This window comes from Stegostoma tigrinum, chromosome 3 (assembly GCF_030684315.1).
Source record: "Stegostoma tigrinum isolate sSteTig4 chromosome 3, sSteTig4.hap1, whole genome shotgun sequence".
Lineage (NCBI taxonomy): Eukaryota > Metazoa > Chordata > Chondrichthyes > Orectolobiformes > Stegostomatidae > Stegostoma > Stegostoma tigrinum.
The window spans coordinates 57861583-57882898 of NC_081356.1; the positions used below are offsets into that span (position 1 = coordinate 57861583).

The window sequence follows — 21316 nt, forward strand, 5'->3', positions numbered from 1 at the left end:
GAAGCATTGTTAGTAAATTTGCAGATGACTCCCAAGTTGGTGGCATTATAGTCAGTGGAGAAGGTTTTCTAAGATTAGAAAGGAATCTTGATGAAATGGGTCAATGGGGTGAAAAACTGCAGATGGAGTTCACTCTGGATAAATGCAAGATAATGCATTTTGGTACAACAAACAAGGGTAGGGCTTATACAATTAATGGCAGGACATTGGGCAGTGTTGTAGAATAGAGGGACCTGGGGAACAGGTACATAATTTTTTAATGTTTGCATTACAAATAGACAGGGTGATTAAAAAGGGATTTGGCACGCTGCCTTCATTGCTCAGTCCTTTGACTATAGGAGTTGTGAAGTCATGTTGAGGTTGTACAGGACATTGATGAGGCTTCTTCAGGAATACTGTGTCCAGTTCTAGGGAGGATATTATTAAACTGGAGGGGGTTCGGAAGACATTTACCAGGATGTTGCTAGGTATGAAAGGTTGCAGTTATAAAGAAAGACTGGATAGGCTGGGACTTTTTTCCACTAGAGCGTAGGAGATCGAGAGGTGGCCTGATAGGACTTTGTGAAATAATGAGAGGGAAAGATAGAGTTGAAGGTGGTTGTCTTTTCCCAAAGATGGGGAATTTCAATACTAGGGGTCACATTAAGGTGAGAGGAAAGATATGTCATCGCTAAAAGATTAAATAAGAGGCAAATTTTCTTACACAGAGGGTCGTCTGCATGTGGAATGAACTTTGAGGAAGTTGTGTGATGTGGATACAATTACAGCCTTTGAAAGACACTTGAATGGATTCATAAATAGGAGAAATTTGGAGGGGTATGGGTCAGGAGCAGGCAGGTTGGACTAGTTTAGCTTGGGATTACGTTTGGCATGGACTGGTTGGATCGAAGTGTCTGTCTCCATGCTGTGCAACTCTATGAGGTCACAGGCCTCCAGTCTGAACAACAAATCTCTGTCTCATACCATCAAGCCAATTTTGCATCCAACTGGCTCGGTCTCCTTGGATCCCACAAGATCTAACCTTACTAACCAGTTTATTGAGAATGCTATAAAAGTAAGATACAAATAAATAATGTGGTGCTAATAAATGGTCAAAACGCATCTACTTAGGTAGGTAATGACTGACTGCATAGATACACACACCACCTTGATAATAATGTACTTGGCTAGCAATCCATAAGTCTAGAACAATTAGCTCGAGACATGAGGTCAAATTTTAACCATAGCATTTTGAGAGGTTAAGTTCCACAAATTAAATGAAATTGAGAAAAATGTGAGGTGCTACATTTTGGAAAGGCAAATCAGGGCAGCACGTTTACACTGAAGGTTGTGGGGAGTGTTGCTTAATAAAGAGACGCTGGAGTGCAGTTTCGTAGTTCCATCAAAGTACAGCCACCGGGAGAAAGGATATGAAGGAGACATTTGGTGTGCTCGCCTTTATCGGTCAGTGCATTGAGTATAGGAGTTGGGAGATCACTTAACAGCCATGTAGGATGTTGGTTCGGCTGCTTTTGGACTACTGCAATCGATTTTGGTCTCCTTGCGAGAGGAAGGATGTCGGCGCAACATTGAGGGCCGAAGGGCCTGTTGTGCGCTGTATTGTTGTATGTTGTATGTATGTATGTATGTTGAGAATAGAAAGCTAGATCAAGTAATGATGATTAAAGCACTACAACACTGCAAAAACGAATTTGGCTCACTATCATTGTTTAAGAAAGGAAATCTGCTATTCTGACGTGGTCGGGCCTAAACGGGACTCCAGACTCATGGTGGGCATTCATGTGACTCTTCACCCACACCAATGTGAACGACTTTTAACTGCTTCAACAAGCTGCCAAATTGGTCATACTCCCCTTCTATGTCTTTCTTGCTGCTTTTGCCAGCGCAGTGCTCTCCATCCTGTCCCAGACTCATGCCAGGAACACAGAGCGCTCCAGCTCCAGCAGCAAAATGAGCTTGCACTTCGATTAAGTGCCAAAACACAACTGCAGAAGGGTGAAGTGAGCAGCCACTGCTGGTGGCAAAAGCCTGTTGCACCTGGTATTCCCATGCAGTCTCCCATCCAAGTACTAACCAGGCCCGAGTCTGCTCAGCTTGCCTGTCTAGCACTGTCAAGCTCAGCACCAATCACGTCAAAGGCACACCCTGCTCAGTCTTCTTGAGTAACATCTAGGGCTGCCTGTCAAAATTGGGAGAGCACAGACTAGTCAGACAACAGCCAGACACCCTCAATGCATCATACCTTATAATATAACTAATTAATGACCATCCTTTGATATGTCCTATCCTATGGGCAGGGCAAACTATAAGAAACGGCGACACAGTCGCAAACAGTCAGAAGTGAGGAGGCCTGGAAACTCTCAACATTGCATATGGTCCAGATACAGTCTTATGGTATGCAGGCAAACACGAATAAGGAAATCAGCTGCTGACCTCCATCAGTTGGTAAAGTAATACTACACCTCCATGTCAAATACCATTTGGGAATAAGAAAAAAAATCAGAGGCTAGCAAGGGTACTGAATAGAATCACATCTGAGGCAGAAGTGAAGGAGGAGGAAGAAATTTATTGGCCATCGGCATCAGTGGTTCCAGAATACCACTACTGATTGTATTGGCCAAGTCCTGCAGACATAACTAATAGGATCTGCAAGAGACGATGTGAAAACCAAAAACTGGTAAAAATCTATTTGAGTTTGTCCTCAACACCTATCTCTAACAGGTATAACTGTCCTTGCAGTATTAGTATTAAAACAAGGTACAGTGGAGATAAGGTTCCAAAATCACAAGGAAGGCATCTCCATTAAGCCAAGTGATGCAGCCACTCTCTTAAGTCTGATTAGTTTCGAAAGAGAGCTGGAAATTTAAAACTAGGCATTCATGAGACATTCTGGGCCAACAGCAGCAAAAGAATATTTCACCATAAAACGTAACCTCATGGCCCAACATGTCTCTCATTCTAATCACTGCCATCAGGGAGGGGACCAGCTCTTGTTCAGTGAGGAGTGTAGGACAATATGCCAGCAGCACCTGCTGCTGGGTACTTGAAAGTATTTGTAAATATCTAAGGCAAAAAATTGGCATGATGATGAGACATTCTCCAAATGACTGGATGAGTCCATCTCCAACAACACTTAGGATTGTCCGCATAATGGAGGGCAAATTAGCTTGCTTGATTATTGCTCAAACCACCACTGGTGCACCATGAACAAAGTGTGCCATCTATGAGATACACTATAGTAATTCGCCTTCCAAACCTACTTCTAACGCCTAGAAGGGCAAAGCAGATGTAAGGAATGCCACCACCTGCAGGCTAACCTTCACATTAAACACTCCCTGAAAATAAAGTTGTCAGTCCTTTCTTGCCACCGAGTCAAAATTCAGAAACCGAACTCCTGATACAATGTTGTGTGTACCTTCATCACCCGGAAGAAGACAGCAGAATTGGAATCCCGAAAACCATGCTCTTATATTTCAAACTACTTGCTCTACAACATCACTGCCTAATTAATGATAGTACTAAGTACTGAAGAGCCTTAAAAACTTGTTGGGGGACCTCGCTCTCAAAATAAAAAAGGATTAAAAAAGGCAACAATAAATTACAGCCATCAATAGCTAACAAATAATAGACCTATCACAGGTGCAGAGCGATGTTGAGCAGTGGAAAAAATATTTGTAGAGAAAGAAGTCACAAATGGAGACTTCATAAATACAAAGGCACTTGAAAGTATTGGATAATTATCCGAATAGAAATTTGTGAAGGGATATGGGTTTAAGGAAGGAGATCGGCACTAGGTAACAGAACCGATTTAGGAACAATGGGCTGAATGGCCTCCTTTTGTAATGCAATGATTATGTAACGTACAGGTCAGGAAAGGGAAAGTGGAGAAACAGAATATATTGAAAAATACAGAAACATTGAAATTAATAGACCCTCAGTAAATATGTGTAAAACTCCATCCAAATTAAAAACTTGTCAAAATAAATCTGGTAAACTTTAATTTCTGTGTTACAAATTATACTATTCGCTAATGCAGAATCTAACAATGTCAACATCTCTGAACAAACATATTTGCTATTCGTTGCTTCGGATCACCCAGAAGACAACTTTCTTTTCGATGACAGATGACCTACTCAAGTGATTTCGACTGAAAATTGGTGGGCATCACGAGATTTAGGTCCAGGGAATGACTGGACACCACACTGAATGACAGTGAAATGAAATGTTTTTGCTTTAATCCAGCCACAGAAATGGAGGTCCACGTATTGCGGTTATCACAATGTGGATACAGTAAGCCTACAGAACTAAGAAGTGAAATAATAAAAGCCTGACATGAAACTAGCAAAAGGTTACTGTGGGTTGAAAGCTGTTATTACTGTGGGGGTGTGTTTATTTTGAAATCGAAATGCACTTACAATGGAATATTCACTGCACAGCAGAATGGAACACAAAGAACTATTCTGATTGAGTTGATTTTAAAAAAGTCTGAAGAACTGATTCTTCTGTATTCATATCAACAGTTCTTTCAAAAATTGGCAAATAACAAGTGTTTAAAAAAAACATTTGTAGCCTTGATTGAATTAGAAAAATGTCTACTGGCAAAGTTAGAAAGTTTTTGGGCTCTGCTCAACAATTACTGCACACAAGAAAAATCTTTTAGCAGATGTCTTAAATGAAAACATTCAATTTTCATTGATTCAAGGTCAACACAGAAGCACAGCAGGCAATCTCAGACACAAAAAACAGATGATGTTGTGCGCATACCAAATATGCAAACTGACCATAAAAAGCCTACTTGCAAAACATGAATTTTGACCTTGGAACTGCGCATGATGCAATCAGATAAACCTGCATGGTGGGTGGCTGTGGTTAGCACTGCTGCCTCAATTCCATCCTTGGGTGACAGCATGGACTTTGCATATTCACCCCATGTCTGTGTAGGTTTACTCTGGGTGCTTTGGCTCCCCCCCATCAAAGTCCAACGATGTACAGGTTAGATGGATTTGCCATGCTAAATTGCCCATAGTATCCAGGAATGTGTAGCATGGATGGGTTAGCCATGGTGAAGGATGGGGGTAAGACTGGGTCGGGTGCTGTTTGGAGGGTCAGTGTGCGCACGATGGGCCAAATGGCTTGCTTTCACACTGCAGAAATTCAATGATTATATTGTATGCAGTTACCCAAGTTCTTTTTAAAACTGGCCATCCTTTGTACCACATTCTACCAATAATTGCCACAAAAAGTCTTTTACAAATAAGATTGAAAGTATCCACTATTCTATCTCTGAGTTGATCCAAACTGTTTACTATGTAAGGATCATTTATCAAAGATGCTACCTCAGTTAAAATTTGATATATGTAAAGGTGTAACATAAACAAGACATCACTAACTTTAGAATTAACAAATATACAGTCACTGCATATTTTTGCCTGCTTAGCTTAGTTACATCAAACTTAGGAGCAGGAGGTGGCGATTCACGTTCCAAGCCAACTCCATTACCATTCAATAAGATCAATTCCATCTTCCTGCCCGCCTCCCATAATCCTTGAACTCCCTGCCGATCAAATATCAACTTCGCTCAGTCTGGACTGAACTCAATGACTCAGTTTATTTTAATGGAGAAGAGAATTCCATAGACAAACAACACTCAGGAAGAATGGGAGTGGCACACATCTCTATCTTAAAAGCAAGACCATAAATTTTGTCCTTGTTTCTCCTACAAAAGCAAACATTCTCCCAGAATTCACCCAGTTTAGGCCCCCCGAGAACATGAAAGAGGATTTAGAATAGTAGATTACAGGAACAGGCTCTTCGGCCCACCGTGTCTGTGCTGACTGTAATGCCATTCTAAACTAATTCCATTTGTCTGCACATGGTCTGTATCACTCCATTCCCTGCCTGATGATGTTTCTGTATAAATGCCTGCAAAACATTGCTATCGTATTTGCTTCTACCATCTTCACTGGCAGTGCATTTCAGGGACCTGCCATCCTCTCAGTAAAAAGATTTTCCTTGCACCATCTCCTTTAAACTTTTCCACTCTCACCTTAAACTTATGTCCTCTTAGTATTTAACATTTCCACCCTGGGGAAAAAAGACTTTGATTATCCACCCTGTCCAAGTCTCTCATAATTTTATCTACTTCCACCAGGTTACCCACTCAGCCTCTGATGCTCTCAAAAACAGTCAATCACACCTTACGCCTTATGTTGCTCCTTCCAGGGAAAGTGGACTTGGACTTCAAAAAGGTCCCTCTATATATTACTGCTCCCAAGGGTCATGTCATTTACTGTATACTTTCCTCTTGCATTTAACCTTCCAAAATGCATCACTTCACACTTGTCCAGATTAAACTCCATCTGTCATTTCTCTGCCCAACTTTCCAACTGATATACACCCTGCTGTACCCATTGATAGCCTTCCTCACCATCCACAACTCCACCAATTTTTATTTCATCTGAAGTCAGAAAAATGTCCCTCGGCAATTATCCTCTGTCTTCTATGGCCAAGGCAATTTTACATGCAACTTGCCAACTCACCATGAATACCCTATTACTTGATCTTCTGCACCAGCCTACCATGCAGAAACTTGTGAATGTTTTCGTAAAGTCCACAGGACAACACTTACTGACCTACTCTCATCAACACGTCATCACTTCCACAAAAAACCCAAGTCAAGTTTGAGAGACATGAACTGGCCTGCAAAAATCCATGCTGACTACATCAGGATCTTATTGAAATATACAAGATCATTTCTTATTCTTTAAACTTCAAGGTAAAATCCCAACCAGTTCAAGTGTTTTTTGACAGTAGTCCTCCGACTCAAGAAATAGTTGTGAACCGTCTTTCATCTACTTCTAACGTAATTAGATCTTTTGTTCAAAAAGACAACCAAAACTAGAGAGCGTACTGCAGATGTGGTCTCACCAGAGCCCTGTACAAATACAGGAAAATTTCCTTACTTTTATGTTCCATTTTTCCTGCAATAGTAACTGGGCACCAATTTTTTTGTGCCTAGGAGATTTACTGCTGCAAAGGCAGTGCCTTTAACTCTGAGTTCAAATCGTATTTCAAAGATATAAATGGCTGTGCCATTTTGAAAATCAGCGATTTACAAAACAAAAAAAAATTGTGTCATGCACCAGGACATCCAGATCTTTCTGTATCTCAGAGTTCTGTCGTCTCTGCTCATTTAAAATAGCATACTGTTTTTCTAGACTTCCTGACAGAGTGGCCAAAATTCATATTTTCCTATATCACACCCCATCTGCCAGGTATTGGCCTGTTCACTTAAGCGATCTTTATCCCTTCACAGACTCTCCTCATCCACTTGACAACTTTTTTTTAAAAACCTACCTTGGGTTTATCAGGAACTTTGGCTACCTTTGGTCCCCATTTTCAAGTCATTGATGTAGACTGCAAAGTTTTGAGGCTCCAGCACTGATCCCTGTGACATCCTCTTGTGTTGCCCTTCCAAAAAAGATACATTTATCTCTATTTTTTGTTGCTTGTTATGTAACAAAACCTTTATCCATGCTAATTAGTCTCGTAAATTCTGCTGGGTTAAAAATCACTAAAGGAAACTCAAGTATACCAGATCAGAATCCCTTTTATCAACTTTACCTCTTACTTCCTCAGAAAACTGTAGTATACCAGCTAAATACCACTTCTCTTTCATACAAGTCACGTCATCCCTGCCTGATTGCTGAGAAAATCGTAAGTATTCCACTATCATTACTTTAATAATGCATTTTTGCAATTTCCCTACGATAGATGTTAGGCCGAGTATTGAACCATAGCCATTAATTTTGTGTTTTTGATTAAGCCTATGTTTAATAAGATTTAAAAATGCCAAACCTATCACAACATTAGGTGACGGAAAACAGTAAAGTGAGCCATGAGGATTCTGGCATGTCTTTTAGAGCTCAAAGGCTCTTGAGAATAGTTGCAAACTTTTAACAGTATATCTATCAGTCACTGCTGCTAGGCAACAGGTTTGATTATGCCATCATTTACCATTTATGTAACTGACTCAAGTCAATAGTTTCATTTGCTGAAGATTTGTTCTACACTAAGATTTACAAAGAAAATCTGCACAAATTTATCTTTACTAATTGAAAATTTTCCAGTGGTGGTCAAAGGGTGATTCACAAAGTGTTCTTAAGTTGTTATTCCCTTAACAAAATTCTGCTTTCTCCTGATTAGCTTTCTTTCAAATTATCATGAATGCTCATTATTAATTATTTTTAAAATCAGCAAACAATTTTTCTGTTAACTCAGAAGTACAGATGAAGCTTCCCCAAGGTCAAGCAGGATTTTCTGTTGCTTTACGTAAACCTATGCAAATCAACTGGGCATTGAAAACTGAACGTTTCCCAGACAACCACTGGTTCAGAAAAACATGCAAAAGACGACAATTGTGTTTACTCACCCAAAGGTCAAACTACAGGACCAGATGTGTGAGGAGAAAATTAGGGAAAGCCCTTCCTAATTTTATTTTTAAAAATCTAATAATCCCAGGAAGACTCAACAACTGTAAAAACCTGTATCACTTCTATGTTGTGGAAACTACTATGTAATAGTTTGGGAAGTTTTGAAGGATAGGAGAACAAAATTCTGCATTTTGTTTGTCCCCGACATTTGTTTCTTGAATTACTCAAAACTTAAGCACATTTTGCTTGTTACTAAACTAACCTCAATTTTGGATTATGCTTTGTGCTCAAAAAAACCACCTTGAATGAAGCAAGCTGAAAATTGCATTCCTTTAGAACACAAGAACAAATTAGAAAAATGGAAAAATTTAGGTGTGAATCAGCAAAACAATCTTAGTAAATAAACAAACCAAGTGAACAGCCTACTACAATGTGAAATTATAAACAATGAAGTGTTTACCAAGTTTCATGTTAAAAGTAGTTAGTATAACTAAGATGGAAGACCCTGCTGCATGGAACTCCATCAGCCATCTGAATTTGATGAATAGCTGAAGACACATCAATATTCACCTTCAGTACAAAAAAAAGGATATGTGGTTCCATGCACTACAACACAACTACAGCTTGCCTTTTTACAGTTTTCTGTTCGTAACACCTTCATACACTAGTCCAGATTCATATTAATTGCTTGTACAAATCTGGTAAAGATGCTGTGCCTCAATCTGTACCAACCATTCTTTACCAGAACAGACAAAAACAGAGGAGCAGAATAAACATTTCACTTTTGCCTATGAACACATACTGTGAAGTTAAAATTGGTCCTATGATGAATTTTTCATTAAGTAGTGCAACCTGCATGTAGAAAAGTAAACCATCTTGCCTTATAAGCCAACAGTTCAAACCCCAGAACAGAGAACTGTACTAATAACAAAACGATGAAGCAATACTAGAACACATAAGACAGAATTACATTTTCAGAGATTAATTACGTATTTTGCAAAAAAAAAATCCATAGTTCAAGTTTCATCTTCTTCCAAGCTGGTTAAATATCCATAATCGGCTCAAGCTACAAATGTGAGCAAGATACTAAGCATCACGCAAAATTTTAATATTTGGCTTTATTTAAAATTCTCCTTTTCTTGATGGCCTAATCAGTGTGACTAAAGTTCTTATAGACTTTGTAAAACTTTAAACAAGTTCAATCTTAGTGTGCATATTTTATGCAGGGATGACAAAAACTTATTTGATCTATTTGTTGAATACAAAAATCAAATCAGCCATCAGGAGATGCAGATATCTCTGACTGGGCCAACATTTCTCTGAGCATATCCCTAACATTGTGACAAAGGGAGTTCCAACATTTTGACTCAATGACACTGAAGAAACAGTAATATATTTCCCTGTCAGGATGGTGTACCACTTGGAGAGGAATTTGCAGTTGATGGTGTTCCCACTAACTCACTGTCCTTGTCTTTCTATACGGTAGTGGTTCTGGATTTGGGAAGTACTAACCAAGAAGTGTTAGTGAATTTCTGGGTGCATCTTTAGATGGAATACACTGCTAGAATTGTGTGCAAGTTTCTGGAGTGCTGTCAGAGCTGCACTCACCCAGGCAAGTCGGGAGTATTCCATCATACTCCTGACTTGTGCTTTGTAGGTCACGGTCGGCTTTGGGAAGTGAGAAGATGAGTTACTTGCTGCAGGATTTCTAGCCTCCACAATATTCATATTGTTAGTCCAGTTCCATTTTTGGCCAACAGTAACCCCCAGGATGTTGATAGTTGGGATGCAGAAATGGTAGTGCTACTGAATGCCAAGAGATGGTGGTTAGATTCTCTCTTGTTGGACATGGTCATTGCCTGATACTTGTGTGACTCACATGTTACTTGCCACTTGTCAGCCTAAACATGGACACTGTCCACCTCTGTCCTCTGACAATCCATCTAAATTGGAACGTGAAGGACAGCCACTTCGATGAGTTACGAGAGGATATCAGACCTGTAACCCACGCAACAGAAGGGGAGAGGTAAAAGAAGGGAAAAGTAAAGTAATCAACCTGAAAAATCACAAGAAACATTGTCAAAATAAAAGATAACTTTCAGCTGTAATTTCAAAAAAGCTGAGTAAACTTTCTGGATCTGGTAAACGAGTGTTGATAACCATGAGTACATACAGCAGATTCAAGGACATAGTATAGAAAAAACACAGCACAATACCAACCACCCTATAATCAATGTATGGCCAAAACCAATGGCTTCAATGACAGTTGTCCTGATCTCTCACTAACCCAGCTGCTAAAATTAACTAAATAGATCCCTTAAAGAATAGGGACTCAATATACCACTACCAGCAAAGCCCTTATTAAATGAAATCACATGTTATTTTGTTATGATTACTTTCCCCTCTTCTTTCTCTCTCACCACCCATAGGCCCTCCCTGCAGCCAGGAGAGGATGAGAGAATTTTTTTTTGCAGAGGGGGTGCTTAAAGGGTAAATAAAAAGAGATGATGCTAAAGTTTATCTGACCTTTTACATTTGTGCTTTGTACCAATAAAAGTTACGTTAAAAATTCGATTAGCAAAATTGCTACATTATTGAAGCTACACAAGGCTTATTCTAAGAAAAACTGTTCATTCAGATATTGTCATCTAGCCTGAAAAGCAAGTAACACAGTCGTGGTTTTAGCGGATACCATCAGAATATTCACGAGGAAGAAACCAGATGAACTACATTTATAGCAGGTTTAATATCATTTGTCAACATTCACAACTTCACACTCAATCTTCATCCTCAATCTTCACCCTCAACCTCTCCTGAAATCAAACACGCATCAAATAAAGTTGTGATGGATACAGTCAAAGAATTTTGCTACCACACCTTATCCTTGCCCACTATTCTTTTTCACCAATTGTACATTGGGGATTAAAAAAGCAAATTTAAAAGAGCCTGCTTCCTTTCAATATCCTCCAATATTCCCAGATTTCCCTTCACCAGGTGTATTATCACATTCCAAATAACCAGGACTAATTATGGCTAGATCATCAATCCAGGTCAGCCAGTTTACTGCATATACATTATAAACAAACCAAGGACCAAGTCATTGCTGAGAAACGTAAATGGATTGTTGATTTGCACTCATCTGATTTACATCATCAGTTCAAATCAACCGCCTAGTATCTCCTTCAATTTTTTGCAATTTGTCTTTCTCAGACTAAAAAGTGAATGAACTCAAAACTTCCTTACACTGAACTCCATTACCCATTCTTTTGCCTACTCAATTATTCCAGGAATACCATCACGATAGATCCATGGCAATTGCTACCTCCCTGGCCCTACATTCATCCCTAGGACATGTGGATAAAAAGGACACTTATGTCAGACTCTTTGTTGATTTTAGCTCTGCCTTCAACACCATAATTCCATCCGAACTCATCGCCAAACTCCGAAACCTAGGAATCTGCTCCTCCCCGCAACTGGATCCTTGATTTCCTGACCCAAAGGCCATAGTTAGTCAGGATAGGCAACAACACCCCCTCCACAATAATCCTCAATACCATGCCCTACCAGGCTGTGTACTCAGCCTCTTACCATAGTCCTTGTACACTCATGGCTCAGTGGCCAAATTCAGCTCTAACCCTATTTAGAAATTTGCTGATGAGACCACCACAGTGGGTTAGACCTCAAGCAACAGCAAGACAGGGCACAGGAAAGAGATAGAGAGCATAGTGGCAGGTTGTAAAGATAATAATCTCTCTCTCAGGTGTCTGCAAAAGGAAGGAGCTGGTCATTGACTTCAGGAGGCAGAATGGAGGACACACTCCTGTCTATATCAATGGTGCAGAGGTAGAGATGGTTGAGAACTTCAAGTTCCTAGGTCAAGAAAGCACACCAATGCTTCTACTTTCACAGAAGGCCAAGGAAATTCCGCACATCCACATAATGAACGTCACTAGGTTTTAAAGATGCACTATAGAAACATCCTATCCAAGTGCATCATACCCTTGCTATGACAACTGCTCTGCCCAAGACCACAAGAAATTGCATTATGTTGTGAATATAGTCCAGTCCATCATGAAAACGAATCTGCCTTCCATTGATTCTGTCTACACTTCCCACTGCCTTGGAAAAGCGTTCTTCAAACCATGGCTATATGTTCATCCACCATTTTCCATCTGGCAGAAATACAAATGTTTAAAAACACACCAACAGATTTAAGAACAGCTTCTCCCCTGCTGTTATCAGGCTTATGAACGCACCTCTCAAATACTGGAGGTCGTTTTTCCTGCACCTCTCTGAAGCTGTAACACTATATTCTGTTCTATTACCCTGATGTACTTCTGAAGATATGATTTGACTGAATAGCATGCAAAACAATACTTCACACTATGTCTCGGTACATGTGACAATAGTAAATCAAATAATGAATGTCCCTTTGTTAATTCTTGGTCCTACCTACAGTGCACCTCCTAATGCAGTTACCTGCAAACCTAAATTCACAACTTTCTACTTCTTTACGCTAAGCATTCATATACATGGTGTAAAGCTGAAACACCAGTGCAGATTATCAGGGACAAAGAACATTCCCTTCAATCCTTTTCTTTGTCTCACACCTCTAAACCAATTCTCAATCTATAATCAGAATTACCACAATTTCACATGCATTGTTTTTGTTGTAATTTCTTATGCTAAACTTTACTAAATACCTTCTCTGACTCCTCCCTTTCTTTCCTCAACATCTGTATTAATTCTGGGGAAAGGCTTGCCACTGATTATGCACGACAAACCCATCAACTCCCTCTCTCGACTATACACTGTCACACCCTGCTTCCTGCGAAGACACCATTCTATTCTCCTAGTTCCTTGATCTCAATCGAATCTGTTCTGATGGAAACTTCAACAAGGGGCCTCTGAAACGTCCATCTTTTCCCTCAAAATGAGGGCTCCCACCACTGTGGTTGACTGGGCCCTTAGCCAAGTATGGTCCACTTTCTGCACTTCTGTTCTTAACCCTTCATTTCCTTCCCACAACACTGGTAAGATTCCAGCGGTCCTCAATTTCCACCCCACCAGCATCCACATCCAAAGGATCATAACTGACCTTTTTGTACGTCCAGCTAGATGCCACTACAAATACATGCTTCCCCCACCACCGCCTTCAGCATTTTGCAGGGACCATTCCCTCTGGGATAGTGGTTAATTCCTTTTTCATTCGAAATACCATACCATACCAAAATAAACTGCCTGTTTATTTTCTCCCGTCCTCATTACCCAAGTTTCCAGACACATCTCCCAGCATGAAGCAGTGACTTACCTTCAATCAATCTTCACTGGTTCACACTGTCGTCTCCACTGCACTGGAAAGCTGAAACCCAGACACAGTGACAGCTTTGTGGAACATCTATGTTCTGTATGCAAAAATGACCCTGAACTTCCAGTTGCCTGCCACATCAATCCACCACCTTGTTGTCTGGTCAGTATATCTGTCTCAAAATTGCTTCAGTGCTCCAACAGAGATCAGCACAAGCTGGAAGAACAGCATGTCATTTTCCACTTGGTGATCCTGCAGCCTCTGGACTCAATATGGAGTTCAATAATTCTTTGTTCTTTAATAAACTGAAAAATGACCATTGCCACAGCATACTGTTAATGCCCAAATCAAAAAGAACTGAGAGAGGCAACTTAATCTACTGTCATGATCTGATCTGGACTTCTGATGTTCAGAATTTTGTTTACTCCCTCAACATTTTCCTAACCATTATACATGGATCAAATTGTCTGTTGTGTGTCCACTTCATTCATGGGTATTGTTTTAAGTTGCATAGCGGTAGATTAGCAAATGGGAGGAAGAAAGGATGATTAAAGTTAAGTTTATTTACAGTAAATAGATTTATTATTTGTTATTAACAAAACCTGGTGTAAACGGCTTTTGTCTTGAATAGCAGTCAGTCAAGCAAATTGGTCATCTTAATGGTTTAAATGAGTATTTATACATTTGCAGTGGCTTGTGGAATAGTGGGGCTCAATTATCAGCACACACTCCTAGTTAAGTAGTGGCAGAAAGTGGCATGAGAAACTGTCAAACATAGTTTTTGGTGATGGGAATGATGGCTATACTTAAAAGAACCAGTACAGAAACAATCATTAAATTGTACAAAGCTTATGCATCTGCTACAGGTAATATGATTAGCCAATTACATTTAATTGTTAACAAGATCATTTTGCTAATTATGGTGTCAATAAATGGAAACAACATCGCCATGGTATGACAGTTAAACAAAACCTCTCAAAAGCTGTCCACTGGTAGGATTAAAACAAGGGCAAGATCAGTTTTACGTTTTTCTTCAAAATCCATATTTCATAATGTCAATGTGCAGCGCACACACAAAAACTGAATGTTAAACACTTCCCCAGGATTAGTCATTAAAGTTAGGGGAAAACAGAGAAATAAACAGAGACATAATTACAGTGTGTAAAATATACACAGTTGTAATCACTTTCAGTGTATTGCAAAGAGCAAGCAAGTACTTAGAAAGCCAACCAACAATACACACTGAAGACAAAAACCCCACAAACAACAGCCATTATTCAAATGTGGGTTTCATTACCTGTAATATCTACTTCCCACTCCTCACCTACATTGCTGAGTCATATTGAAATGTGAATTGTATTTTGCTTAGCTGCACTTATAATTTTTAAATACTGGATTGTCAGGTACACAATACAAAGGGATCTCTATATTTTCCTCCAATTGTTTGTCAATGTTAACACTAGAAATAACAGCCTCAACAGAATAGTTGATCACTCATCCTGGAAAGATACAGAATAAACTTTTAACAACTCATCCTCTAAAAAAATTACCTCATGAATGGGAAAATGTAACTTCAGTAAATGCAATGTGGTTATTAAAGGTTATTAAAGCTGTTTTGAATTTTGTATCTGTTATATTGTACCTTTCATACTTTCAAAATTATTGATATCAAATCCAGAACATACAGTCAGAACCACATAGCATGGAAGCAGATCCTGCAGTCTGACTTGTCAACACTGACCAGACATCACAATCTGACCTAGTCCCATTTGCCAGCATTTGGCCCATACCCGTCTAAATCCTTCCTATTCATATACCCGTCCAGACGCCTTTTAAATGTTGTAATTGTATCAGTTTCCATCACCTCCTCTGGCAGCTCGTTCCGTAGACGCACTACCCTATCCGCGAAAATGCCCCTTTCAGGTCTTATTTATTAAAATCTTTCCCCTCTCACCTTAAACCTACATCTAGTATTGATGAGTGTTAAAAATTACCTGTAAAATGGTATCACGACAAACAATTTATTTTATTCAAATCAAAAATCAGGACATAAGCACGTAAGAACTAGGAGCAGGAGAAGACCGTTCAAATCTATTCTGCCATACAATAAGATCATGGCTGATCTTATCATGGCCTCAGCTCCCCTGACCCACCCTCTCACCATAATCCTTAATTCCTTGACGGTTCAAAAAATGATCTATCTTAGCTTCAAAACCATTCAATAAGGAAGCCTCAACTACTTCACTGGGTAGTGAATTCCACAGATTCACAACCCTTTGGGTCAAGTTCCTCCTCAATTCAGTCCTAAATCTGCTCCCCCTAATTTTGAGGCCATGCCCTCTTGTTCTAGTTTCACCTGCCAATGGAAGCATCCTCCCTGCTTCTAATCTATTCCCTTCATAATTTTGTATGTTTCTAGAATATCCCCAGCCCCACCCATTCTTCTAAATTCAAATGAATATGATCCCACTCCACTCAATCTCTCCTTCTAAACCATCCATCTCAACTCTGGAATCAATCTAGTGAATCTCTTCTACAACTTTGTCCCTGCCAGAGTACCAAAACATTTTTTACCAAGTCACAAATGACATTCTATTGGACTTTGACAAAGGTAAACATTTTCTCCTCTCTCAATATATTTACCCAGCTGGATGGAAACTCTTTCCTCCTGTAGCTCCTTTCTTATTTACTGTCCTGGAGCCTGGCACTTCCTTGCAATGGCTTTTCTTCCCGCTCCTGCAATATGGCCTTCGGTGTCCCATGAGAAATCACCCTATTTCTCATTACATACGTACATTGATATCAACCAAAGACACAACACTAGCTTTCACACAAGCTGAAGACAAGCAGCTCTCTCTCCCTCTCTCTCCACATGTGCCACCAGGCCTGCTGAGTTCCCCTAGCATTTTTCGTTTTTGTTTCTGTTTCAACTTGGTCTCACCATAAACTCTCTCTGTTCGTCTACAGTTGCTAAGTTATCCAACATTCCATACAGGGTCGGCAGAAATTTCCTCTAAATATTTATCAGAATCAAAGCCATTGATTTCAGTCCCCTACTGATTCCATGCCTTTCCCTCATAACAGGCAGAGACTAAACCAGTCTGTTCACAACATCAGTATCACATTTGATTGCAAACTAAGTTCTTGACCGGATTTTTGTGTCATTTATCAAATTGCCCACTTCCATCTCCTTAATATTGCCTGACCTCTCCTTTGTCTCAGTTCACGTGAGGCTGAAACCCTCATTCTTGCCTTTGGTACCTCTCGACTCTACTATTGCAACGTACCTCTGTTTGCTCTCCTGCATTCCTCCCTCCGCATTTTTGAGCTGATACAATACTCTGCCGTCTGTGTTTTAACCAGCAATAAGTCCTATTTCTCCGATCACCTCAAGGCCAATGGAGGCCCCCTGACCAAGTGTCAACTTAATTTTAAAATTCTCACCACTGTTTTCAAATCCCTCCAAAGCCGTGTACCTCTACCGCTGTGATCTCCTGCGGGCCACAACTCTCCAAGATATCTGCATTTCTTTAATTCTTACATTTTGCACATTCCCAAATATAATTGCATCAATACGGTTAGCCATGCCAGCAGTTTCTTATGCTCTAAGCTCGGGAATTCTTTTCTTACACCTCTCTGCCTCTCCACTTCCGAGTCCTCCCTTAAGGCACTTCCTAAAACCTTCCTATATGACCAAGCTTTAGCCATCGGGGGAAATACCTTCTTGTGTGTCTTCCTTTCACATTTTGTCTTGTGAAGAATCTTGGAATATTTCATTACATTAAAAGGCACTGCACAAGTTGTTGCTGAAAATATTTGTTGGTCAGTGTTTGGCCTTCTGAGACACTTGTGTTGTGACTTCTAAAATAATTAGTGCTGATTTCACTGAGGCAGTCAAATTAATCCTGGTTTTCTTTACTTTTTCTAAAAGCTTCAGAATAGTGACTGTTGGATTCAAAACTGGTTGGTATGGCAGAAGGCAGAGTAATTGTAAATGGCTGTTTACCTGAATGGAGGATAATAATCTTCTCCGGGGTTAATGTTATGTGCAATGCTCTCTGATGACTTCGGCTTTGTTTACAAAACCGAATTTTGAAGTTTGCAGATGACACATGATTTAGAAATGTAGAAAGCAGTAAATACATGAATAGACCTTTGGGGAACACAGACTGGGGTAATGTACCGACACATGGCAAGTAAAATGAACAGAGAAGAATGAATTGAATCTTTTAAATAAGGCACAAAGTAATTACATAGTACCACCTCAAAGAGAACTGCATGATCAGAGACCTGGAACAGGGAGGCACGATCATCGATGAATGACTTGAAATTAAATGCAATTTTTCTTTCTCACTGCTTCCAAGTCAAAGACACTGCACAGGACATGACCTCTTCTAGGCCTTAAGCCCCAGCACTACTAGCAATCCCAGAAGTGTATGGCATAAGCAGGAAGCTCCATTTTTATGACTCCATAATTACTGCTGTTTTCTTTTAATTATGATTGGCTACTGCTCCATATTGAAGGAATTGTGGAAACTTGTGATGTTTTGATGCTGCTTGTCATAAAGTCATACAGCATGGAAACAGACCTTTCGGTCCAACCTATCCACACCGGCCAGGCGCTCCAATTTGACCTAGTCCCTTTGACAGCATTTGGCCAATATCCCTCTAAACTCTTTCCATTCATATACCCATCCATGCTAGTGAGAACATCAATAAGATTCTGCTGGCCCAATCCTAGTGCCAGATCACGCTGTACTGACACAACCACAGCCCAACACGATCTCTTGCAAGTCCACCAGTTATCGCAACAATGAGTGGCTTTACAGCATCTTTCCCAATCAAAAAAACCCACTTAATGAAAATACTGACTACGCCAACCCAGAAATGAGAGTGTGGCCAATAATCAGGAGGAAGGGACAGATTGAGTGGGTGGTTGAAGCAACAAATTTTTAAATTAATGACTGTTGATCGTCCCTTGTCACCTTCTTGTGGATTCCTAGATCACTGAGACCCCTGGTATTCAGTATAAACACTTATGCTAAACACTTTTTAAAAAAAAAATCACTAATTTGGCCTCAATAAGACTATGTTCAATTTCATACACTACACCATAGAAAGTATATCATAGCCTGAAAGAAAAAGTGTAAGAAGAGTTTACTCAAATGCTGTCAGGGATAAAAGATTTCAGTCACGTGGAGATACCAGAGAAATTGTTTTCCATGGAATAAACAGGTTAACAGCAAATTTGAGACACATTCAAAATCACAACAGCTGTGGCAAAGTAAACGTAAAAAGGATTTTCCATACCGGAATGGTGAGTAGATAGAACACAGAGATTTAAAGCAATTGACAGGAGACCTAGGTACACATTTTCTCCTCGAACACAGTGATCTAAAATACAATGTCACAAACGATGGTGGACTCAGATTCAATAATAAACTTCCAAAGCTAAATTAAGGCAATAAATTGAATGAAAACTCCATTACAACCATAGTAGAAAGACTTGGGGAGTGGAAATAATAACTCCACATTTCAAAGAGCTGGCATAAGCATGATGGTCCAAATGATCTGCATTGTGTACCTCCTGCAATATCACTATAATTTTATGCACAAATCTTAATTGATTAGCCTACCCTTTCTTCTATTAGTGCTAGCAAGCAATCTGGAAATAGGTAAAATTGCCCCTGCCTCTGCAGAATTAATGTTCTTCCATAATTATTGCAATTCATGAATTAACTCATTGCCTCATCCAACTCAGCAAGTTTGCTTCTCGTGCAACTTGCAAACTGTAAATTTAGGAAAATGGGAGAACCACTTGACAGTCAGCATATTGCTGAATTATTGCTGACTGATGCAGACAGACAGGGATCAAGGTGAAAAGAAAAGAAAGGGATTCCCCCTTGATATTTGTTGCTACAGCTTTAAAAAAAGGTATTGAGGTTCAATACTTATGATCCAGAGCCGTTTTTCTGTAGGATTTCTGCCTAATATTGTTTCCTTACCATGTTTACCTAAAGAATGCGCTATAGATCTTCCTGGACTAAAAATAGAAAGCACTGGGAAAAAGAAAATCAGATCTGGTGGCATTAATAGGCAGAGAAACAAAATTAGTGTCTCAAGTCTGTCATAACTGTTCTTCTGCTGCTCATTCATTGATTGGACTGATCTGTCCACTTTCATGGTAATATTCCAATTTTATAATTTTGTCATTTTTGCCATAAAGGTTAGTTTCAGAATTTAATTCAGACTAAGATTTTGTCCCATTTAAAGCTTTAGATCTCTTTGCTTCAAACAAACTGAGTTCATTTGAAAGTAATTTTCTTCTTTATTGGATCATACTCCATATATAAATTTCACTGTAGTCACAGAAGAAAGAAAGTGATAGGTGGCTCACACTGATTCTTATCCCGTGATATTTCCTAATAAAGAAAGAGGAAAGTATCTTGAATCTACAGTAACTACACAAATGCATAGCCCAAGGTCACTGCAGTCTACAGATCCAAAACGGTTAATATTGAGGCATAGCCATAAGCACTGCCAATATGATACTGTCAGGTGGGCTTGTGAGCAATGTGCAGCTCAGGATTTCAAAAGAGTGAGACCTACCATCTGAGATAACAGTGTGGAGCTGGATGAACACAGCAGGCCAAGCAGCACCTTAGGAGCACAAAAGTTGACGGGTCTAGGTCTCAGACCTACCATCTGGTTGTCTCCTCATCTCAGTAACAATGCCCATTTATGAGGGTGGTGTGTGTATAAAATGAGCTGCCAGAGAAAGTGGTGGAGATTGGTACAATTATAACATTTAAAAAGGCATCTGGATGGGTATATGACTAGAAAGGGATTACAGGGTATTTGGGCCAAATGCTGGCAAATGGGACCAGATTTTTACGCTTTCTGGTCGGCATGGATGAGTTGGTCCAAAGGGTCTGTTTCCACGATGCATATCTCTTATGCTTCTATATCAATATACCACATAACTATTTATTCACACATATCAAGCAAGTAGTAGTTTATTGCAACAGCCTCTTCCAGTTAGTCCAGCAACTGTTTTTTCTTCCCCCTACCACACCAGACTGAGCAGGCCTTGATATCCCTGGATTTTAAGAGGATGGTGGCATCAAACGCACCCCATGATTTTGCGGCATGTTCGAACCCAGCTGTAAGTTTCCTGTTCCTGCAGACAGTCAGCTGAACATTTAAATATGAACCTTAGAGTAGGCAGGGGCAGGAAGTTCAGTGAAAGAGTAAAATAAGGACAGTTGGCAGTGCCGCTCATCAGGAGGCAATGATGCTCATTTTGGCCACTGGAAGATTTCAAAAGAGATACAAAGGTAAGTATCACCTATACAAGGGAGACAGAGGCAGTGGAGTACAAAGAACAAGAAATGTAACAGGGTAACACAAACAAATTAACAAAAGGAATTCTATATCAATTTGGCAATGAGATGTCATTAAATATTACTGAGAGTTGGTGTGCATATTGTGTGTAGTTATTACTGGAGGAGAAAAACTGCCTTTTCAGTACTGAATTGTAGTTAACCCCTGGCTCTAGGCAATTACATCTGATTTG

The 21316-nt window shown here is 39.7% G+C and overlaps 1 protein-coding gene across 5 annotated transcripts in view; it reads right to left on the minus strand.

Moving 5' to 3' along the window:
* dapk1 (death-associated protein kinase 1) overlaps nucleotides 1-21316 on the minus strand; it is a 224049-nt gene that overhangs the window by 127196 nt on the left and 75537 nt on the right. Inside the window, exon 3 of one of the 5 annotated variants that reach the window (XM_048527057.2) lies at nucleotides 7357-7470. The exons of the other annotated variants lie outside the window; for them this stretch is intronic. The gene's annotated coding sequence lies outside the window, so the exon portion shown is untranslated. The remainder of the gene's footprint in view (nucleotides 1-7356; nucleotides 7471-21316) is intronic. 5 annotated transcript variants of the gene reach the window in all.